A 20,057-nucleotide genomic window follows, 5' to 3' on the forward strand; every position below is an offset into this window, starting at 1 on the left:
TCTTTCTTTCTTTCTTTCTTTCTTTCTTTCTTTCTTTCTTTCTTTCTGAAGGCAGTTGCCCAGGGTCACACAGCAGGATTTGAACTCAGATTCTGTTGATTCCAAGGCCAGTGCTCTATTGCTCTTTTGAACAAGTAATTTCACAACCCAGCAATCTAGGCCACTGTATGAGACCAAGTTGCGGAGAATACCAACTGGCATGAGTAGAAGGAGTTTTCTTATCTGGGCATTCCGTATACCAGTGAAATCACAGGTCTAGTTCCTGTTCCAGTTCCCTATTCTATTCTTGATGAAGGGAGTATTAAATGTAAGTACAACTTTGTAAATCTTTAGACAATTATTGTAATGTCTTGTAAAAGTGTGTCAGTCTGGAGGCCTCTGCTTGCCTCTTGTCAGTCATTTCACTATCATCTACAACCAGGGCAGGCACAACTAGCTGGAAATTCTACTACTGCTATGAATCCATTGCTACAAGAAACTAAGGGAAGAGGAAAGAGGGAGGTTGAGTTAGTCTTCTCAGTAAAGGAGGGGGTCAGCTTGGGTTGTAGGGACTTGAACAAAGAAAAGGTTTAGATTAGGCACCATGGGAAATGGAATCTACCTTTTGTTTCTGTGTAACCTTGGGCAAATTACTTAACATTTCAGATCTGCGTTAAGGGGAGACTGGCCAATGAGAGACTGGGCCTTATAGTTCATGCTTTGCCAACTTCTAGGCATGCATCATGGGGGGCCCCATTATCCTCTTATGACTAATGGAGAAACTTTTTTTTTCCTTCTGGTTGGCCACATTGTATAAGGACTCTCTGAGGGCCAGTGTGGGCGTGGGGTGGGGAGTACTCTTTCCTTCACTAGGCCAGCTAACGAGCCCATCCAAAACAGGTTTGTGTTAGGGAAAGGGCTGCCTCCAATTTGTGTCTTCTTTCACTTGGTACATAGCCTTGTAAGATCTTGCAAGGTTCAGTAACTGGAGTCTGTACCAAAGTTTGTTAGTATTTGAGCCCAGTGAGAAGTGAGCTATGGAATTCAGGCTAGTATGGGTCAACATTAGACAGCACACTGTGTTCTGTAAGCAAGGGAGTGATTCCATCCATTGGCCATACCATATTTGGAAGTGAACTTGAAGCAAATGCTTTTTTAGCAACCATTTTAAGTTTGAACCTACTTTCACTAAGGACAGAGGTATAGAGAGGTAAGTGTGTCCCTGGATTGGGAGGATGTGTTTATACTTCTTTTTTTGTTGTTGTATCTTCTCAGTAAATGTCCTTTTTTGTAAAAGCTAATTGATGTTAATTGGTTAAATTGATAGAAGAGTCAGTTGATATGGGGGAGTGGAGATATCATGGTGATGACTTTGGGAGAAACACACTGGAATGAGGGTTTAAGCTGATATTACTAGAGTTACCAATTGATAGGTAGAATATTATTAAATGGCCCCCTTTGACACTCCAGGACAACCTAGGGTTACCCCTAGAATAGTAGCTTGCTTTAGCTCCTACCGTGCTAGTGGAATTATGGTTGGGATAAAAATTCTCTGGAGTTCACATGGACTATATGTAAAATGAAGAAATTAGAGTAGATAGCTTTCGTATGTCCCTGTGATCTGTTAGGGGTCTGTCCACCTTCCATTGTTGAGGCAGACTGATTGAAGGATAGCAGTGGAACTATGGCAAAGGTGGATTTTTTGCCTTATGGTGTAATTATGCTGATGCCTGGAAGTGGGCCAAAATCAGGCTGTGGCTGAAAGCTAGCCACTTAACAATCACTCCAGATGGTTGAGGCTTTGTATGTCTGTCTTCAGAGACTTGGGGCAGGATACTTAAGCAGCTCTGTACCTTATTTTGTTCACTGGCTTTTAGGGATGCTAATTAGGGGGTAAGATGGCATAATAGAAATAATGCTGGACGGGTTTGGTTTTGTTTTTTTAACTATTTTAATTTTGTTACAAGGGAAAGATCAAGTGGGTAGTGTTAGAGTATGGGTGGGAGGTCTAGATCTGGAAATGACTGTGATTTAAAAACAAAAGACATTGGTGAAATGTAAAAAAAAATTAAAGATATTAAAATTCATTAGTAGTATATTTAGTAACCGGTTATGAAGAAAACTATGTTATAAAACAACCACCAAGGAATGGCAACACACAAATCCAAAGAACACTGATGACAGCACGCTCTTAAAAGAGCTCATACTTGTCAGTCTATCACTTCACATTCTCACAGACTCCAAAAATAGCCTTCTTCCAGCCTGCCACGCCATACCCCACTCTTTGAGGACCTTGTAACGAATGCCATGGAGGAAAAGGACCTGGTAGTATTTTATTAAGCCACCCTGAAATTCCAAAAACAGCAATGAAAAGAAGACAAGGTTTTCTGCTTGATATCTTCCCCCAAAACAGATGTCAAAGAAATACAAAGTCTTTCTGACAAATTGTTCGTGGAAAAAATAGACCTTACCTTAAGGAAATAAAGCTGCAGAAAAGTGTGTTTTTATTAAAAAAAAATAAAAATAAGACATCTCTTTAGGATTCTGATATTGGTTATTTTTACATTCCTTCAATGCCACCATCATTTATCTTTGGTGGGGGGGACCTTCTATTTATATTGTCCACTCCATTAGAATGTGAACTGGTGGGGTGGGGAGGGACTTCGGTCTGGAGGAGGAAGGTGGCTTATTTTTCCTCTTTGTATCTCCAGCAGTTAACATAGTGCTTTGTACATAGCAAGCACTGAATATATCATTCATCCATTCTTTCATTCTTTCATTCATTCATTCCCAGGTTCCTCAGTTGGGGGTTGTCCTTGATTTTTCCTTTTCATTCATTTCTTTTATCCAGAAAATTACTAATTCCTTCACTATATCTCCTGTAGTTATCCCTTTCTTTCTATTCCCGCTGCCCTAAGGCCCTAACCACCTTTTCACTTTATTACCACAACAGCAACTAGTCTCTTTCTCTTTCACTTTTGGATTCTTCAGTCAGTTTTAGGGAGGCAGCTAGTTGGTGCTCAGGATAGACTACTGGACTTAGAGTCTGGAAGACCTGAATTCAAATGTGCCCTCAGATACTTAGTGGTTGTGTGACTTTGGGGGAAGTCATTTAACCTTCACTTGTCTCAGTTTCCTCATCTGTAAAATAGAGGTAATAACATGTACCTCTTAAGGTTGTTGTAAGGATCAAATGAGATAATATTTGTTAAGTGCTTTGCAAACCTTAAAACACTATGTAAATAGTAACTATTAATATTTTTGTTCTACATACTATTGTTAAAATAATCCTAAGCAAGATGGAAAGATTTATGCCATTTGATACAAAGTGAATTAGGCAAAGTCAAGAAAGCAAAACAATATATACAATGTAAATGGAAAGCACCACAGAACAACCAAAAGTGAATTTTGCAAAATTACAAAACACAAGCATGGCCCCAAAGAAGAGAAATAAGAAGATACCCCACCCCCATACTCCACTTTAGTGTGGTTCATTGCATTTATTTTCAGACTTACTCAGTATATTGATGAGTTTTGTTGCTTCCCCTCCTTTTTCTTCTACTTTTTCTTTCCTTTAAAAATATTATTTGTTATGTAGAATGAAACTGAAAGTTGATTTAAATTCTATTTTGCTAAAACTTAAGCTAGATTTAATATTCCTTTTCCTTGTAAATTTCACCCACTGCCCTGCCTAAGTCCGGAGGAAAGGTCAAGCTTTTGTCTTATAATTACCTCCACCTCCACTTTTGTGACCCTACCCATCACTCACTTTCCAGGTAAATCAGGTTAATCTAAAGGTCAAATCTCATCAATTTAAACTATCCTAGCAGCTCTCCCTGGTCTGAAGTCTAATTGCCTGGGAACCTCTGTCTTGTGGCTGGAATCCCATGTCTTAGTTATGGTGAAGGAGGTTTAAGAAGGGGAAGGCCAAAAAATATTATCTCAATTCTGACTGTCATTGATAACCACTCATAAGAATAAACACCTAGGGTGCTCAGGATTTTGCTTTGTCATATTGCTAATTGTTATAAAGATCTTGTTAGCCCTAACTTGAGGTCTTTGGTCATTGAGAGAGTCCATTGACCCAATGTATTGGTTACTGCATTGTTGTTATTCAGTCATACCTAATTCTTGGTGACCCCGTGGACCATAGCATGCTTATGTTGTCCATGGGGTTTTCTTGGCAAAGACACTAGAAGGGTTTGCCATTTCCTTCTCCAGTTGATTAAGGCAAACAGAGATTAACCGACTTGCTCAAGGTCACACAGGTAGTAAGTGTCTGAGGCTGAATTTGAACGTGGCTCTTCCTGACTCCAGGCCTAGTGCTCTTTCTACTGAGCCACCTATCTGGTTACTGTTAGTCTAACTAATAAATTGATCATGCTTGGACTATTGTCTTTGATGCATTTCTACTTCCTTATTTAGCAAATCAGAGACTGAGACACCAGAATTAAAATGTGATACATCCACTGACATTGATAAAGAAAATTTTATTGTTATAAAAATGTTGACAGATCTTTGCAATTTTTTTTTTTGGTCAGTTGGCCTCCTGGTTTCACCTGTAAGTCCTCTTGCAATGATTTGGCTTATTTGGTCTCAAATCAAATTTTCTGCAAACTTTCCCTTAACCAGTTCTTGCTATTTTAGGTGCTGATTCTGCTTACAACCTTCTATAACGGTTTTGTATATTTCATAATTCAACTCTATAAGATTTTGTATGTAAGCTGGTTTTAAAACAGTGTTGCCCTTGACTGCCACGTCACTTCACTTTGTAAGTGTTTGCTGGCTACAAGTTGTTTCTAGGCTCTTCAGCTTCTTCTTTGGGGCCATTGCTTTACAGTAGTTAAAACTTCTGTAGGAAATCATTATAATCCATGTTAATGGCTGTTCCTTTAGCAAATTCCCATTTAAAAATTAGTAACTTGTTTACTGTTGTAATTTCACACAAAGCCACTATATCTTCTTCCAATTATTTTTGATTTTTATATTGATTTTTATCTTTATGCTAATAAGTCAATAACACAGTTGATATCAAAGTGATTCCCATGTTGCTAACTAATTGTTTCCTGACTGTTACGATGAATCACTCTTATTTTTTATGTGATTGATGCTTACCACGTCAAATTGCCGAAAGATGTTGTGGTATCAAGGTAAGAATGAAGGACTGTGAGTTAAGATAAATGTGGGTTCGTGACCCTCATATGACATTAAATATTTATGTTGACCACTGGCAAATAATTTAACCTCTCCCAGCCTCAATTTCCTCATTTGTAAAATGGAGATAATACCTGTAGTACATATTATTGAGAAACTCAAATGAAATAATGTATATAAAATACTTTGCAAACCACAAAGCTCTATTTTATTTTTATAAATAATTCTATTAAAGAAAATATTCATCATATTATAGGCATATGGCTTCTGTGTAGTCTATAAGCCTCTAGTCTCTTTTGTTTCTTGATCTTGAGCCATATTTTCCAATAAGTGTATGTTGATTTAATTCTTTTGTATGTGTGTATTTCACCAGTTTGTTTTTGTTTCTTTACTTACATTTTATTTTTAAAAAATCTGCCTATCCTCACTTTCATCTTCCCATTACCCTATAGAAAAAAAAACACAATAGAAACCTTATAGTCAAGTAAAACTAGTTCCTCAATTGGCCATATTAAAAAAAAGTTTCATTTTGCACTTCAAGTCCATCACCTCTCTATCAAGAGGTAGCTAGCATGTTTCATCGTGGATTTTTTGACATCATAGTCATTATGCTGATCAGAGTTCCTAAGTCTTTCACAGTTGTTTGTCTTTACAGTATGGTTGTCATGGTATAAATTGTTACTTCACTCTACATTAGTCCTTACAAGTCTTCCCAGTTTTCTCTGAAATCATCCCCTTTGTCATATCTTTTAGCACAATGATATTACATCACATTTATGTATCACAACTTGTTCAGACATTCCCCAGTTGATGCACACTCTCTCAATTTTCAATTCTTTGCCATCTCACAAAGAGCTCTAATTTTTCTTTTGGTATATCCTTAGAGTTTGTTTTCTTAGGATGAATTCCTCTCTAAATTTATCCTTCCTCTTATTTTCCTCTCTCCCATCTCCCCTTTCTCTCCTGTTTCCCTGTTTAATGAAATATATTTCTGTATCCTGTTTCCTATTCTTCCCTCCTTTGACCAGTTCAAATAAAAGTGAGGTTCAAGTGTCACCCATCTTCCTACTCCTTCCTTGTTTTTTATAGGCTTCTCTACCTGTACACTTTGATTATGTGAGATAATTTTCCCCATGCTTTTCCCTGTCTCCTTTGGCATATTCCTCTTTCCCTCCTTTTATGTTCTTCTTTTAAGAGTATCAAAACATAACAAAACTACTTCTAGGCTTTCTGTTTAATTAGACTCACTCTCCAACCCTGGGCAATGATAGGGCTATGAGGGAATACATGTACCATCTCCTCTTATTTGAATGTAAGCAATTTACCCTTGTTTAGTCTCTTATAATTGTTCCCTTTTGTTTGCCTTTTTAGTTACTCTTGACTCCTGTGTTTGCAATTCTGAGTTTTTAATGCAGCTCTGATCTTTTCAACAGGAATGCTTGGAAGTTCTTTATTTCATTAAAGGTCAATTTTTCTTCCCCTGTGGTACTGCACTGCTTTGGTGAATAAGTCATTCTTGGCTATATTTCTATACCTTTTGCCTTTTGGAATCTTATATTCCAAACTCTCTGATCCTTTCTAGTGGTGAATACTAAATCATATTTGATCCTGACTGTAGATCCTTGGTACTTGAATTCTTTGTTTCTGACTGATTGTAGTCTTTTTTCTTTGACTTGGAAACTGTATTTTGACTACAGTGTTTCTGAGAGTATTTGTTTTGAAGTTTCTTTCAGGAGGTTACCAGTGGATTCTTTCTACTTCTACTTTGCCTTCTCATTCTAAGGGATCAGAACAATTTTCTTTCATGATTTCTTTTTTAAAAAATATATATTTATTTATTTTTAACAACCTTTTAAAAAATTTGAGTTCAAAAATCTTTTTTTCCCTCCAGCTCCTCCTCTACCTGAGAAGGCAAGCAATATGATATCAGTTATACTTGTGAAATCATGCAAAACCTATTTCCTTATTAGCCATGTTGCAAAAAAAAAAGCAAGAAAAATAAAGTGAAGAAATTATACTTCAGTTTGTACTCAGAGTTTATCAGTTCTGTCTCTGGAGGTGAAGAACATTTTTCATCACGAGTCCTTCTGAATTGTCTTGGATTGTTGTATTGATCAGAGTAGCTGTTTCACAGTAGGTCATTATTACAATATTACTGTTATTATGTACCATATTCTCCTGGCTCTGCTTACTTTCCTTTGTATCAATTCATATCAGTCTTCCCAGATTTTTCTAAAACCATCCTGCATGTCATTTCTTGTAGTACAGTAGTATTCCATCACAATCATGTACCACAACTTGTTCAGCCATTCCCCAACTAAAGGACCTCCCCTCAATTTCCAATTCTTTGCCACCACAAAAAGAGCTTCTGTAAATATTTTTGTACAGATAGGTCCTTTTTCTTTGATCTCTTTTGGATACAGATTTACAAATGCTACTGCTGGGTCAAAGAGTATGCACAGTTTTATAGCCCTTTGGTCATAGTGGTCATAGTTCCAGAATGTTTTCCAGAATGGTTGAATCAGTTCAGAATGCCACCAACAGTGCATTAGTATCCCTCTTGTTCCACATCCACTCCAGCATTTGTCATTTTCCTTTTCTGACTTGTTAGCTAATCTGTTAGGTATGAGTTGTACCTCAGAGTTGTTTTAATTTTCATTTCTCTAATCAATAGTGATTTACAATATTTTTAAATGACTATGGATAGTTTTGATTTCTTTTTCTGAAAACTGCCTGTTCATATATCCTTTGACCATTTCTCGATTGGAGAATGGCTCTTATTTTTATAAATTTGACTCAGTTCCTTATGTATTTGAGAAATGAGGCCTTTATCAGAGAATCTTGCTATAAAAAATTTTAATATTGTGTTGTACTTTCATATTGTATGGTCTATGGTATCTTTTAGCAAAATGTAATTTCTCTGATTATCTCTTTTAATTAGGTCTATTTTTGCTTTTGCTTTGTTTGAGATTATGATTGCTACCTCTGCCCTTTTTTCTTTTTTTTACCTCAGCTGAAGCATAATAGAGTCTGCTTCAGCTCCTTATTTTAACTCTGTATATGCCTTTCTTTTTCAAGTGTGCTTCTTTTAAACATCATATTGTTGCATTTTGGTTTCTAATCAAGTCTGCTATCCATTTCTATTTTATGGGTAAATTCATCCCATTTGCATTCACAGTTATAATTACTAACTGTATTTTCTTCCATCTTACATTCTTCTGTTTATTTCTCTCTCTCTCTCTTTTTCTTTTGCTTTTTGGTGAGGCAGTCGAGGTTAAGTGACTTGCCCAAGGTCACACAGCTTGTAAGTGTCAAGTGTCTGAGGCTGGATTTGAACTCAGGTCCTTCTGACTCCAAGGCCAGAGCCTGATCCACTGTGCCACCTTGCTGTCCTGCCCTCTCTCTTTTAACCTTGTCCCTCCTCAGAAGTCTGTTTTGCTTCTAACCACTGCCTTCCTTAATCTGCTCTTCTTTTTATCACCACTCCCCCCTTTCTTTTCTCCCCTTTCTTTCCCATTTCCCTATTAGGTATGATAGATTTCTATATCCAGTTGTGTGTGTGTATGTACGTATGTATATATTCTTCCCCCTTTGAACCAATTCTAATGACAATGAGGTTCAAGTGCCACCCTCTCATTTTCCCCTCCACTGTAAAAGCTCTTCCTTACATGCATCTTTGATGTGAGATAATTTCCCCCATTCTTCCTCTTCCTTCTCCCAGTGCATCTCTCTTTCTCACTCCTTCATTTGTTTTAGTTCATCCCAACAAAATTGACTCACACCCTTGCCTTCTGTTTATGTGGACTCTTTCTAACTGCCCTAATAATGATAAAGTTTTTAGACATTTATATTATATATATATATATATATATCATCTTCCCATATAGAAATGTAAATAGCTTAACTTTATTAAGTCCCTTATGATTTCTCTTTCATGTTTACCTTTTTATGTTTCTCTTGGGTCTTGTGTTTGAATGTCAAATTTTCTATTCAGTTCTGGTCTTTTCATCAGAAATGCTTGAAAGTCCTCTACTTTATTAAATATCCATATTTTCCCCTGAAGGATTATACTCAGTTTTTGCTGGATAGGTTATTCTTGGTTGTAATCCTAGCTCCTGTGTATTCTGGAATATCATATTCCAAGCTCTTTACTCCTTTAATGTGGAAGCTACTAAATCTTGTGTGATACTGTGTCTCCATGATATTTGAATAGCTTCTTTCTGTCTGAAGTACTCTCTCCTTGATCAGGGAGCTCGGGAATTTGGCTGTGATATTCCTGGGAGTTTTCATTTGGGAATCTCTTTCAGGAGGTGATCAGTGGATTCTTTCAATTTCTATTTTACCCTCTGGATCTAAGGTATTGGGGATATTTTCACTTACAGTTTCTTGAAATATGATGTCTAGGTTTCTTTTTTGATCATGACTTTCAGGTAATCCAACAATTCTTAAATTCTCTCTCCTTGAACTATTTTCTGGGTCAGTTGTTTTTCCTATGAAATATTTCACATTTTCTTCTATTTCTTTTCATTCTTTTTACTTTGTTTTATTGTTTCTTGATGTCTCATGGAGTTTTTAGCTTCTACTTGCCCAATTTTAATTATTAAAGAATTATTTACTTTGTTGAGCTTTTGTAACTCTTTTTCTATTTGTCTATTTTTACTTTTTTTTTTTTTGGCTTTTTGGTGAGGTAATCAGGGTTAAGCGATTACCCAGGGTCACACAACTAGTGAGTATCATGTGTCTGAGGCTGGATTTGAACTCAGGTCCTCCTGATTCCAAGGCCGGAGCTTGATCCACTGTGCCATCTAGCTGCCCCACCCTCCTTTTTTTTTTTTTCCTATTTCCACTTTTTAAGAAGTTCTTTTCATCACATGAATTTTTGTGCTTCTTTTACCATTTGGCCAATTCTGTTTTTAAGGTATTGTTTTCTTCTATATTTGTTTGCGTGTGTGTGTGTGTGTGCATGCATGTGTGTATGTGTATATGTGTGTGTGTATGTGTGTGTGTGTGTGTGCCTCTTTTAGCAAGCTGTTAATTCTCTTGGATCATTTTCATTTCCCCCCTGCAATTTTTCCTCTCCCACTCTTATCTCTTTCTTTAATACTGCCAGGAATACTTGCTAAGGTTGTGTCCAATTTGCATTTTTTTCTCTGAGGCTTTGCTTATAGCTGTTTTCACGTTGTTGTTTTCTTTCGAGTTTGTGTCATGATCTTCCCTCCCACCACAGTATCTTTTTATGGTTAGGTTCCTTTTGGTTGTTTGCTCATTTTTCTAGCCTAATTCTTGACTTTGAACTTTATGTGGAAGTTGGGCTCAGCTCACCTCAGGGTGGTTTTGCACCATCCCAAGCTTTAGATTTTTTCACACTGCTGCTTTCAGAGCTCATTCTGGGGGTCTGTAAGGTTTTGGTGCCTTCAAGGTGGTATGATCCAGGGAGAGGTGCACTGTTCTCCTGGTCTGTGCTCTGGTCTTTACCCAAGAAGGGCCTTCGTTCCCCTGGAGCTGCGAGTGCTAGTGCTCCTTTTCGCTCTTGAACTGTGACCAGAGTTCCTGTTTCCCTTCAGTCACCAGTGCTAGTGCTTCTCTCTGCCCAGGAACTGTGACCCAGAACCGCATATGGAATTTCCAAACAGCGTCCCATCCTGTGCCCGGTGTCAGCTCAGAGTCCTCTGTCAAATCCCTTTATTGTCTCTGGGCTGAGAACTCCCAAAGCTGCCGCTGTGCTGCTGCAGTCTCCTCCAAGGCCTGCCGCGGATGCTGCTGCTGGGTGTGCTCTGGGTCATTCTCTACCCCGGTGTCGTAGACCTCTCCTTCCTCCCTTCTGAATTGTCTAGGGTTGGAAAAATGTCGCACACCAACCTTTTGTGGGCCATACTGCTTCAAAGTTTGACTTGACATGTTATTTTAAAATGGTTTGTAAGAAATTGTTGGGAGAATTTGACTGTTTCTGACTCTACCATCTTGGCTCTGCCCCATCTCTTTTATGATTTCTTGAAATATGATGTGTAGGCTTTTTTGGGGGGTGGGGCAGGGCTGTCAAGTGGTTGACTTATTCTTAAATTGTTTCCCCACACCCTAGTTTTTTGTTAGTTATTTTTGCTATGAGGTACCTTATACTTCTTTTTTTTATTTTGTTTTAATATTTTTTGTTGTCTCATGGGGTCAATAAATTCTATTTGGGTCATTATAATTTTCAGGGAGTCTGTTGCTTGGTTAAGGTTTTGTACCTCTTGTATAAAGTTGTAAATTCCTTTTCCAATTCTTTCTTCCATAACTTATATCTTTTTCAATATTTTCCTTTAGAATGATCATTTCATTTATTTAAAAAAAACACATTTTAAACTTAAAAAACCCCCTGTTTCATCTTTTTTAGGAATTCTAATTGAATTTGTGCTCAAGTTGTGTTTTGCTTTGAGGCTTTTCATGAAGATGTTTTAGAGCCATTCTCTTCTGGATTTGTATCTTTAGTGTCCTAGTCATCTAAATAGCTTTTCATGTTGGGATTATTCTTTTATTTGCTTATTCTTCTAGCCTACTTCCTGAATTCAGATGTTCTGTTAGGGCCAGGGCACTGTGCCCTTCTAGAGAGTATACCAGAGCTAATCCTATTTCTCCTTTCTTTGGATAGTTAGTTTTTATTCCAGGATATGAAGGATAGCTCAGGCTGGGGACCTACAAGCTTTCAGTATTTCCAAAGTGGTCTGATCCATTGCAAAATCTGATCACTGCCTGCCCTGGTCCGAGCTATATAAATTTCTGACCTGGATTTGGATCTGAGCATCATACGCATGAGCTTGTGTTGTTTGGAGTTCCAGTATACTGCTGCTGGCCTCAGCCAACTAGAAAGTTCTTCTGGTTCAGATTGACAGAACTACAGCTGTCCCCTTGGTCCGTGATTTCTACCTTGGTTATTCTTCTGGAGGCTTTAAGGTAGAGTCAAAACTCTACTCTGTTCCTGGAACCTAATCCACACAACTGCTGCTTATTTATGAACTTGCCCTCTGTTCAGCATCTAGCCTAGGACCCATAATGACTCCTTAACCTGGGATGTCATCCTAGCCACAGGCCTTTTCCTCAGTGAACCTTGGATATGTGAAACTGGGCAGCCAGCAGAGCTGCCAGTTTGTACCTTATTCCATCATGCTTAAGTTTAGGCCCCTCTATGCTGACTGGGACCTTTTCTTGCTCTGGTACGTGACCTCTTCTTGGGATGGAGTGCTCTGCACTTCCTGTTGCTTCCTGTCCTTAGTGTCTAGAAACCTCTGTCTTCCAGCTCACTATACTTCCTTCTACTCCGTCATCTTGACCCAGCCTCTATTAATTTTATTCTTAAGATCAAAATATATGTATTTTTTATTTTTTTAATTCTAATAAGATGAAATTTAATATTTTTTTTGAATTTAACTTCTAGTTTTGTCATTTCTTTTTTAGAGTTGGAAATTTTATTATTTTTTTAAAATGTTCTTTTTAAATTTTAAGTTCTAAATTCTGTCCCTCTCTTCAGCTCCTCCCCTTCCCATTAAGAAGGTAAGAATATGATACCTATTACACATGTGAAATCATGTAAAATACATTTCATATTAGCCATGTTGCAAAAAAAAAAAGATGGGAGAAGAAACATAGAGAAAGTGGAAAAAATATGCTTCAGTCTGTCCTCAGAGTTCATCAGTTTTCTCTTTGTGGGTAGACAGCATTTTTCATCGTGAATCCTTTGGAATTGTCATGGACATTGTATTGAAGATCATAGTATCATTTCTTTACCTCCTAATTCTCTGTAATAGATGTTGGCATATAAATTGTAGTTATCCTATATGGGTAGTGGACTTCATGCTTTTGCTTCATCATGTGCATTCCAAGGTGAAATGATAAAATATCCTATGAAATGACATTTCTTGTGGTCTTGGGAAACATGATGAAACCAACTCCACTATCTCCTTTATATTTTCAATTATAGAGAGAATGGCAGTACTTATAATACATTTCCTTCACTTAGTATGTCAACTAGTAGTCATTGGACAAAGATCTCATACTTAGACTACCATTAGTTAAATTGGTGACATGTTTAAACTTGTTTATAGGTGTTATAAAGCTACATTATTTGTAACACCCTCAGTCTTTTTCACCTTTTTCTGCTGATGTCACCGCAGAAGCAGAAAGGGACCTTACAGAATTGAGAATCATTTTCATTTTTTATTCATTTCATGGATTGCCATGGCTAAGGTGACCAAATCAGTAGTGATGAGCTACTTTGTTTTTAGCTGGTCCTCAGATAATAATCTGTTGTTGAACCATATTTGAAGCTTTTTTAGTCAGTCAACAAACATTTATCAAACATCTCCTATGTTCTAGGCACTGTGGTAAGCACTGGGGACACAAAGGCAAAAACATACCCTGCCTTCAAGGACAGCCATTTTCCATCATAGTAGAATTTGCTGGAACTTATATTTCATTGTCATGGTGCTTGAGAATCCAGGGTCATCTCTACATTATAATGAGACCTCAGAGTAGGACTTTTGTGGAGGCAGAAAGAAGGTAATTATTAAAATGTTTCCTGTGAATGTCTTGCCTCACCTACTAGATTATAAACTCTTTAAGGGCAAGGACTGTGTTCTATTTATTTTACCTACAGGACTATGCACCTAGAAGGTATTAATAAAGCTTCCCCCACACTCTACACCATACACTCAGATTGTAAGATTCCTGAGGGCCAGGAACTCAAGGGCATCATTCATTTTTTTTGTATCTCTCCCATTGTGTAGCACAATTTATTGCACTTAACAATTGCTTAATAAATATTTGTTGAATGAATTAATGAAATGCAGAAAAGAATTAATGATATTTTAATGGTGGTTGGTGCTGATGACATTTTTTTAACCTAGCTAATAGATTGTTTAAACCATTTGTTTAGAAAATTCATGAGGATTCCAGAAAGTGACTCTATGGCAAGTTTATATAGACTAGTATTACCAGTTCAGTCCCTATCCTAAGGTGAACTCATAAAGGTTATTAAAATGATGTGTGTTTTTGCTTGATCACTGATAAATGGTTATGGAGAACCCCTACGATTCCAGGTGGCAAGAGGTACCCTTGTAGTCTCAGCAACATTAAGCAAAGGTGCCCCAAGGTCATGGACTTAAACAGAGGAAACCCTTCCCCTCCAGGATTAAGGGCAGAGAGAGGATCTCTAAAGTATATCATAAAAGCAAAATCCCTGTGTCTCATCTGCATCCCAGCATCTTCACTCCATATGCAGAGTTACATAGGGAGGAGATACTATTTAAATCACCAGAGAGCATTTTGGAGACAAAAGAAAAATGGGAACTTTCCCCAGCCATTGTTAAGAAGACATAGGAGCCATTTTGAAGTGCAGATGTTAAACCTCTAACTACTGCATGTTCCCCTTGACATTGAGGTTTGTCCCCATGATTAAGGGAATTAGAGCATATTAACCAAGTGACTGGAAACTCAATAAAGTGGCAAGGAGGTCAAAGAGAAAGGACTAATTGTGTTCATTCTTGTCTAGACTTGTAAACCTTCAGGCTTCCTCTCTTCTGTCTCTGAAAAGTCCCCCTGCTTCTTCAACATCAGGATCTATGGCTCAGTCAAAGAGTATTTCAGTACATTCTTTTTGAGAACAACATTTCTACACTTATTTTTGGGGAGGCAGTGTCATCTAGTGGCTGAAACAAGGGGGGCTGGGTAGAGTTTCTGACTTTGCTACCAACTGTCTGGGTGACCTTGGGCCGCTCCTGTAGGGTCAGATTTTCAGTTCTCTGCACCTCCTGCAGAGTTCCCACTGATTTTAAAAGGAGCTGTGAGCACAGAGGAGTTCCTCCAAAAAGGCAAAGAGAAGCAAGAACTTGACTTTCAATCCCCCTCTGCCTTAGTCTATTCATTTCATACATTTACTAGTTCTATGTATAATGTTTCTTGTTTCTTTAATGTTTACTTTCTTGTTTCACATAAGGAAAAACAATACAAGGAAGAAAATGACATAAGCCTTAATTGACGTAGAGTCCATATAGAAGTCATACACAGTCAAACATTTTTCTCAACTTTCCTAAGCATAAAGATAACAGGACAATTTTCTTCAAGAGCTGTAATCCTCCAAAAGTCTGAAATGCATAGCTTTAGCCATCTGGGAATCATTTGAAATCTTTAACGAAATACGAATTATTTTTCTTAAGATGAGAAAAAAGAGCTTCCCATTCTACTAGCTAAAACTACTTCTGCAACATCTTTCTTCTCTGTCTCCTCTTCTTCCTACTATTAGCACCCCTAAAAAAACTTTCATTGCTATGCATCTAGGCAGTTCTAAAAGCCTCCAAAGTCTCTGTGCTTTTGCAGAAGCTATCCTTCTGTGCCTGAAATTCACTCCTACCTGAGCTATACCTTTTAGAGTCTTCAGCTTCATTCAAGAACTACCACCTTCTGTAGGAAGCCTTTCCTGATCTCTAGTTCTTTGTGCTTTCCCTTTCTCCTCATTGTCTTATATTTACTTACCTGTTTATAGGTTATATACTCCCTAGTAGAACATAAACTCCTTTACTGTAGGGACTTGTTTGCCTTCATATTGTTAGCCTGCAGAATAATGTCTTGCACATAGTAGACACTTATTAAATATTTATTTGGTTGAATTTGTTGAAAAGGTATTACCCTAATCAGGGAAGCAGGATAAGGGACCTGTGAGAGCAGGAAGACAGCAGTTACCACACTGATGAGAGTAGGAGCATCTCCTCTACTCTGAGATTGCCTGTAAGGAGCATATCAAAACAGAGTTTCCTAGTCTCTGGGCTAGTGTTCTCCAAATTGGCATGTATGGCATGGGTGTTGATAGGAGGAAAATCTAGAGAGCTTCCATTTAACATGGAAATGTTAAATGACTTTCCATTCTTGTCTGTGCTTGTGTTTGAGGAAGTCTTGTGCAATTGGGCTTTATAAAAAGCTGCCCCATATTGTCCACATAGAGTACGTCCCAAAAATTTGGGCAACAATACCATTGTATCACAATGCCAGGGAAAGCTACATCCTTGGCACCGTTCCTGGGCTTACTTCCCTATTCTCTTAGACAATCCTTTGTCACAGGATTGTGACAGTCAGCTGTTGAGGAACCCTGAAAATAGGCTTTCCCTATTCTATTCCTTTACCTATCTAATCCATTCTTCATACTGGCTGACAAACTTGGACATTGGTAGGAGTCAGAGGACATGGTTTTGGATCCTGGCTCTGCTCCTTACTAGCTGAGCTGTGTGACCTTGGACATTTTATTTATTTTTTTTATTTTTTTATTTTTTAAATTTTTAAATTTTTTTACTTTTAATTTTTACATTTTACATTTAATTTTTATTTTGTTTTTTCTCAATTACATATGAACACTTTTTTTTTTTTTTTTTTTGCTTTTTGATGAGGCAATTGGGATTAAGTGACTTGCCCAGGATCACCCAGCTAGTAAGTATCATGTGTCTGAGGTCACATTTGAATTCAGGTCCTCCTGACTCTAGGGCTGGTGCTCTATCCACTGCGCCACCTAGTGGCCCAAAATTTTTTTGATATTTAAAAAAAAAAACAATTTGAGTTCCAAATTCTCTCCTCCTCCTCCCCCACCAAGAAGGCAAGCAATCTTAGTGGAGATTATATGTAGTCATGTAAAATATTTCCATATTATTTGGCCATGTAAATTAACATCTTTTGGCTTTGGCTTTCTATAAAACAAGGAGGTTTGATTAGAGCAAAGGTGTCAAACTCAAGGCGATGGCCCCCAAGCTCCCACAAAAAGTGTACCAGAGTAAGATTAAAATGTAATTGGGAAATGTTTAACAAAATAAATAAAAATACAGTACACATTGATAATGTTAACTTGTGGTTTTCTAAGTCAATATGTAGAGCACAGGAATCTGTTTCTATTCAAGTTTCATAATGCTAGACTAGATAATCTCTAAGGTCTCAGGTCTTCAGGTTATAGAATTCTCCATGCATAAATCTGACCATGAATTTTCAGCACATGTTTCCAATCATTCTCCACTGCTTATTCAATAATGTTCTGTTTTCTTTGCCTGGCATTCAAAGCCTTCCATGTTGTGCTGCCACTTTTCCTTCCCCTGATTTATCTCATACTACTCCCTTCTGTGCAAAATTGGACTGCCACCTCTTTTCCTAGCCCTCAGTGCCTTTGCTCATTTTGCTCACTAAGCTCAAAATGCCCTCATTCTAACTGAAATCCAAACCATCTTTTATAATGCAACTTACATGCCTCCCCTGACCCCCTCTCACTCCAGTCTGTAATAACTTTTTCTCCCTTAGACCTCATGGAATGCTTTGTTTGTACCAGTTTAATGATGTTAATCCAAATAACTCACATAGACTGTCCTTTAAGCTTTCCAAAGCACTTTCCTTGCAACAAGGCCATTGGATAAATATAGTTACCTCCTTTTGATGTTTGAGAAAACTGGTGCTGATAGAAGTTAAGTAAGCTAACCATCAACCCATCTAATGAATTTATCACCTATTTTCTTGTATAGTTTTTTTTTGTATCATCTCCCTCTGCAACCCTGTAAGTTCTGTGAGAGCATGGACTGTTTCCTACATAAACTTTGTGTCTCCCCTGAGGCTCTGGACACAAAATATTTGTTATTTTAATTGAATTACCTTTTCTAAAATTTCCCTTAAAACATGGATAAATTTAAGTTCCAAAGGATTATTTGTATCAATTTAGAAAATATCATCAAACAACTAAATATTTTTATTTGGTGATGTCTCAACCAGGTAGTTTTTAATAACTGGAAACATTTTGCTGAGGAAGAAAATGTTTAAATAATTTTAAATATTGTAACTGAATTGATTCTTTTTAGCCCCCTGACCTAATAGTTTCTCCTAAATATGAGATACTTCCCCATCTGTTTTCATTTTTCTATGTTTTAAAACTAAGTCCAAATACACTAAGAGATGGACAAAAGGAACCAGATTGATTGATGTAAATGGAAACTTCTCTCATGTTCAGTTGCATAAAAACCAGAACCGTTGGCAAAACTGAACCCAACAGAGTCCCCTGTGTAGTATGCAAATACGTTATATTTAATTTCCAAATAACTAAAGCTGAAAAATATGGTCATAGATATATAACAGACCTGAGGATTAAAAAAAATTATTAGACTGCTTAAATTTACTTAAACTCATACCTGTATTCCACCTCTGTTATGTCCCTCATCTTATACAAACCCCATCTCCTCTATGCACTACTGCTTGTCTCATTGTTCTGCCTAGCCTAGAGTCTTTCTTGGACCTCATCCAAGGAAGCTAGTTGCCAGAAAAACTGGAAAAAATTACAGCATATTCTTGTCCTTGAAAGTAGGACTTCTGAGACAGACTTATAATGAAGTCCCACTGTATACTCAGAATTGCCGCCATAAACTCAGATTCCTATGAAAATCAAATGAATGGAAAATTTAAAAAGAAATTCAGAAATGTTAATATCTGATATCCTTTGTCATACTGTCTGATTTTTTTCTAGTTCTATCCTTAGTTCATTTTAGCCTTAGACAGTGCATGACCATAGCATTTAATATACATTGGCTCAGGAAATAAAGACATCATGAAACTGAATGGAAAGCTAGAATTGGTTTTTAAAAGAATTTAATACACCTTCCATTCAAGTCCTACTCTTATGCCGTAATATAATGTGGCAGTGATCCTGAGGTCTCAAAGATGATGCTGGTGAAATGCAAACTCTGTCCAGTTCTATCTAACAGGAAAGATTTTACACATAAGCCCAGAATTGGACTTTATTTTTCTTTCCTAAATCTAGAAAGGTTGGTCACTAGAAGATTGGCCACCAGATGATGATTTTTTTTTCTGCCATTCCAACTTAGAAGGACCATCAACCATGGTACATATCAGAATATCTGTTATCTGTATTAGTGAAGGGAGAATGTACAGTAAGGAATACATGGATCCTTAAAATATGTTTGAGAGTGGCCTTTGCAAAGAGTTTTAAAAGTGTTCTTGGAAACAGAAATTCTTAATTTGTCTTTGCTTTTGCCACCTAACCAAATTAAAGTAGTTGGACTAGTTCTTGATTTTTCTTTGTTCATTAATGACTTTTTTATGCCAATCACAGTATTTTGGATTATATCTTTCTTTAAGGAAAACAACAACAACAACAGAGAAATTGAGTAGTGAAACAATTTACCAGGGCATTGACTTAAAAAAAAAAAAAACCTTCCAATTTTCTTAATCCTTAGAGAGATTCTGAAGATGTTTAGTTTATGACTTGAATTTCTCCATACCATAACAAATTTCTATAAATTGCACCAGAACTCATCTGTGAGATACTTATCTTGAAGGTTTCTCAATAATAACCTAATAATCTCTCTTTAGTTTGTTTTGCCCCCTACCTAGGGAATATGTGAATACATCTGAACTTGACTCTTTTCTAGTTCTTTACTTCTGGTCTTCAGTTACCTTACAAGTACCAAGTTAAGAAGGCTTAGAGAATAGAAGAAGCCTATTCCACACAACCAAAACTATAGAAAGAACTTTTATCTAGGTCCACAGATAGTCAAGAAAATGTGCTCTCTGGTAGGCTCCATCTTCCTCAGGGGTGTATAAAATTTCTCTGACTTAAGAGTGTTATCCTACTGTTGAAGGTTCCACAGGCAGGGAAAAAACCAAACCAAAACAACAAATGAGGTTTCTAGAGGGTCAAATCTCTCTCTCAATTAGTCCTGCTCAGTTTGCATGACTCAGTGTAAATGAAAGGCGTGATCCAGGCTTACTCCTTCACATAACCTGGTGCCTCATTGCTCCTTAATTTCAGTTCCTCCTCTGGTTCTTGGGTCCAGGGTTTTCTGTTGCATTCTTTCCCCTCTTCATCTTTTGCCAATCTCTCTCTCTCTCTCTCTCTCTCTCTCTCTCTCTCTCTCTCTCTC

At 37.2% G+C, this 20,057-nt stretch overlaps 1 long non-coding RNA gene across 2 annotated transcripts in view; it reads left to right on the forward strand.

The window, feature by feature from the left end:
• Positions 1–861: 861 nt before the first annotated feature.
• LOC114050185 overlaps positions 862–20,057 on the forward strand; it is a 161,137-nt gene continuing 141,941 nt past the window's right edge. For both annotated transcript variants that reach the window (XR_003569948.1, XR_003569947.1), the window contains exon 1: positions 862–1,189. This is a non-coding gene — a long non-coding RNA (uncharacterized LOC114050185). The remainder of the gene's footprint in view (positions 1,190–20,057) is intronic.

Source organism: Vombatus ursinus, unplaced genomic scaffold, assembly GCF_900497805.2.
Source record: "Vombatus ursinus unplaced genomic scaffold, bare-nosed wombat genome assembly UNPS02014798.1, whole genome shotgun sequence".
NCBI classification, from domain to species: domain Eukaryota; kingdom Metazoa; phylum Chordata; class Mammalia; order Diprotodontia; family Vombatidae; genus Vombatus; species Vombatus ursinus.